This window comes from Schistocerca americana, chromosome 1 (genome assembly GCF_021461395.2).
Source record: "Schistocerca americana isolate TAMUIC-IGC-003095 chromosome 1, iqSchAmer2.1, whole genome shotgun sequence".
Lineage (NCBI taxonomy): Eukaryota > Metazoa > Arthropoda > Insecta > Orthoptera > Acrididae > Schistocerca > Schistocerca americana.
Window position 1 is genome coordinate 397,499,085 of NC_060119.1, and position 4,715 is coordinate 397,503,799.

Below are 4,715 nucleotides of genomic sequence, written 5' to 3' on the forward strand. Positions count from 1 at the left end.
TGCGGCAACATTATCGAAGAAGCCGCCTCAGTAGAAGTACTTTGTTAGTTAGTCTATCTTTGAACTCCTTCTGTGCTCTGCTTGGGAGACGGGGTGCTGTGCTTGAGCAGATTGCGAAAACGCAGATAGGAGGAAGAGAGTAATATTACTTCCCTTTTCGTTAAGGTACGTAATTATTACCGTAATAGTTGGTTTAGCAGATGACGTGTTGTAGCGATGGTAGTGACAATACACCTGGAACTCATGTGTTGCGTACAAGGACACCTGATCAGCTGAAGGTGAATGAGGTGCTCCTGTGGTGTAGTTATTTCTTAATTTCCTTGCCTTAAAGAGTGTCGAAAAACGCGTAAGGCAGGTTTCTGTAGACTAGCATGTAGCGTCGTCCTTATCCCGGCGTTAACATGTTAGAACTTCTGTGTTTATCGGCAGTGTATAGTACTCCATAATTACAGTTTATGTGCATAGACAGCATACAGACAACTGCCAGTAATCAATATTTCTCACATTTTCTGTTAATTCGACACCAGTTCGTTGTATCCGTGGAATACAGACGTGTTGATTGAATGGAGATTAAATAATCTTTAATTTTTTTCTGCAGAAATAAGAATGTCGTCGACAGGAAGAATTACGCAGCTTGTGAGGAACTTCATGACTTCCACTGCGAGGAGAGGTGGCCATGCCCATGATGAAGGTGGTGTGCCTGGAAGAAATCTACCCTTCAGCCTGTCAAACCCATACAAATTGACCTTATTGTATATATTATTCTTCGGTTCTGGCTTTGCAGCACCCTTTTTGGTTGTAAGGTATCAACTACTGAAGAAGTAGTAACATTTCAGGGATGCTAATTAGTTGCTTACAGTATGTTTGGTAATGTGGAACACGGTGTGAACAATGTTGTGAGCACAGTATGAACAATGCTATTTAAATAGATGTATATACATGTCATAAACAATAAACGTATTGTATTGTGTGTTATCTGTTTCAATATAATTGTTGCCTGTTAATAAAAAAACTAGCTAAAAGATGAGCACTCATTTGAACATGTAGGTACATGGAGAGTGGAATTGTGGCACTTAAAATGAAAGTGCCGTACATTGCAATTCTTATTTTTCAGTTAGGAAGAAAAATAAGATGCTGAATAATGCATTGTATTGTTGTATTACTTCACAAATACAGTTTTTTAAGGTGGTCTTGCCCTCAAAAGGCAGTAATTTCAGATAACTCAGGGCTGGCACGTTTCTTAATCTGCCAGGAAGTTTCAGATCAGAACACTCCACTGTAGAGCAAAAATTTGCAAGTGACAATGATTTCTCTCTTGTGTGCATTTAAATGGGGTGCTTTACATTGGGGACACTTACTAAGACTATTTGTAGCTAGCAGATCCCAATACATGTACTTATGAAGTTCAAAAAATATAAACTGTTGGAAGACATATTGTGAATTGAAGCTTTAATACATTGTTTAATTGTCAAAGAATAAACCAATTCCAGTTCAGTTCGGTTTAGTAAAGATAACAGTTGCTGTGGGTGCATATGTTTTGTTCCGGAGGATGCTGTAGTTCATGCTTTGGTACTTAAACAAATGTAGATTATTAAATAATAAAACTACCCACAAGGTATTCAGAACTGTGAAGTTTGGAAAGTGGGGGAACAGAAGTAAATCTGTGGGAGCCTTGCATGTGTTGCTTCATAGGCAGAGCATTTGATGTGGAGAAGTAGAGGTTTGAGTCCTGCTTAGTCACACTATTCTTAATTTGCCAGGAAGTTTCGAAATTGGTGTCCACTCAGTTGAAGAAGGGAAAGTCCCATTGCAATAGAATTTTATTTTTAACATGGATAGAGGATTGGACTGCAGATGATGTACTATGCTAGGATCAGCTGCAAGTATGTACATGTATGGAGTTTAGGTGAGCTATATACAACTAGCACTTGTTTTGCTAATTTATTTTAGACAAGCAACTTTTATCACAGGCCTGATCAACATTCAAATTGTGCTAAAATTATAAAGGTGGGTGTTGGAAGTTGTGATTGTTAACATCAAAACAGTATCTGACAGTAAGGAATTAACTTTTAACTGATGCTTGTAACATAAGTGGTATTGTGTGATTATATTTTGATGAGTCATTATGACCTGGATATAACTGCACTGAAGGTAACTACACAGTACCTGAAATCAATCTGCAATCAACAGATTGAACATTTATGACTGATGCTGCCCACTCCTCCTATCTTGAATCTCAATAATGAGTTGCTTTACATACACATCAAAGAGCTAGTTGTTCATCATATGGTTACAACTGTGTAGAATGTAGTAAAACTAATTTGTTCAAACAAAACCAGATTAGTTACAAAGCCATGGCAGTCTCTTGTTATTTGGAAACATAAATGACATCTTTTTTTTCCCTCCCTACAATGTATTGTTTAACAACATACTACTAATACAAAGGATCTCCAGAGGTATTAACATCACCATTATGGTGATGCAGTCATAGATAGTGGAGGAATTGGTGAACAGTTTGTCATAAAGCATTTGCCTTCAGACATTTAGGCAGCAGTTGAATCCCAAATACTTCTCTCGAGCTACTGACACTTAGGTAAATGAATATTGTTCTAAAACAGAAAGGAGTTGGAATTTTGATGTGGTGAATCATTTTTAATAGTTTTGCTTTGAATAGTTCAGTCTCCAAGGAACACACTTCCGCCAGACATTACCAGAAAGTTTGTTGCAAGTAGCATGTTTTGAGAGTCTAGGCATATATGTTAAAAAAAAGTGCTAAATGTAATACTCGCGCTCAGTACAATTTTACTGTGAAAAAGTATGAAACATTTTACTTTGAAATATTTTTAAAAAATCTCAATTTGAGTTTCTTAAAAACAAAAATGTTAAACAGTTTGAAGTGATGTACTCATAAGAGTTCATTACAATCATTCACTCGGGATAAGCATGGAAGTGAATTTCCTTAATTTCTTTTTATGGTTAAAAGTTATGTTTGCTGTTGTTATTGTAGGCAGGCACACTAGTTGCCATTATTTTGTTTCTCGGGGAGAATAGGGTAAGAATAATGAAATAACTAAGACACAATTTGAGAAGTATTGTATCAGTGCAGCAGGAGAAAAACTTCATTAGATCACACTAACAAATTCAGTCCTCTTTACTTGGAAGTTGAGACATTTCAAGTGCTGTTAGAGGCCTGAAGACAACATATAATATCAGTTAAAACCACAGTCTCGAAAAAATTTTAAGAGGTACATGGCTAGTGGGTTGTTTTTTACACTGGCCAACATTAATTCATAGTCTGTTATAGTAATTTCATTTCTCATTCATAAGAATGAAAATATAATTTATGTTGTACGTAAAAGGAATGTACATCCTACAGTTACATCTAAAATGCAAAGCAGTATTTTGAATATTAAACTTGCTTTAACACTACCACTGAGGTCATGTAGCCGGCAATGATCGGGTAGACTTGCGGGTCTTCCATAAGAGAAATGGGGAAATGTGCTTGCAGAATGACAGTGCACAGAGACATTAAAGTGGTAACTGCTTTGAAAGGACTGAGAAGAAAGCCTAAAACACGGTACACTGGTAAAGTACCCTTGTCATGCATTTCACAGTGGTTTATGGGGTATAGATGTAGAAGCACGAAACTGGTAAAGTTTAGTGACAAAATACAGAAATATTGGTGAAAATTAATAATTTCACTGCTGATTAAGAAATCTGAGGAATAGTGTTAATATATGTGGTGTTTCTGAGAGAACACACACAGCACATATATAATGTAAGGTGGTGGTGGCTAATGATCGCTTCAGTGTAGGTGCACTCCAAGCTCGAGCTAATGGAATCGGCAAGATGCTGCAAGTAATGAGGCAAATGAACAGGGTCACATCAGTAGTGTATGGTATAAGTTGAGAATTTGAGTGTGATGAGAGGCAGGCAAGGGTAGTGTGGGGGGGGGGGGGGGGGTTGTCATTACCACTGTGTCTGAATGGTGCAGTGGTCAGCACATGTGTCTAGTATGTAGGAGACCCAAGTTTGAATCTTTGCCCAGCACAAATGTTCAACATGCCCCATTGATATGAATAAGTGCCCACTGGCAGCTAATGTCTTTAATCCCTTTGTGTTTTGGTGCATAAGAGTAGCTCTGTTCATCACAGTGCGGTATTGAAGGAAAATAAATACAGGTGGAATTGGCGGGTCTCTGACATTGAGGAAGTAGAAACGCAGTAAATTATGAAAAGAATGAACTGGAGAAGAAGGAATATAAAGACTAATAGCAGTCACTTAATTTTATTGAACAGAAAGATAGTGCAGTCATTGATGCCCTGTTCTCATTTTCAGATTTAGGTTTTTTATTGTTTCTGAATTGGTTAGACAAATGCAAAGATGGTTAGGCTGTATTCTTTGCTACAGAAGCACAGGTGTATGTAGAACTGCATTTTAGTTGTTTCGGGAAAATTTAAATTGAGTTATTTCTCTTAGAGGATCTCAAATTTAATAGGAAATATTAATTTTCAAAATAAAGTACTGATTTGCAACAGTACATATTTATGCACTAAAATTCTCTCATACTAATAAATATTTTATAAAAGTTACAAAAACTGCTAAACAAAGTAAATTGCGTCATTGGACAATAAAAGGTAATTTTAATATAAGATCAGGTACAAACCTGTGAAAATCACATCTGTAGGAAATTTCAAGTTTGATATCATACATGA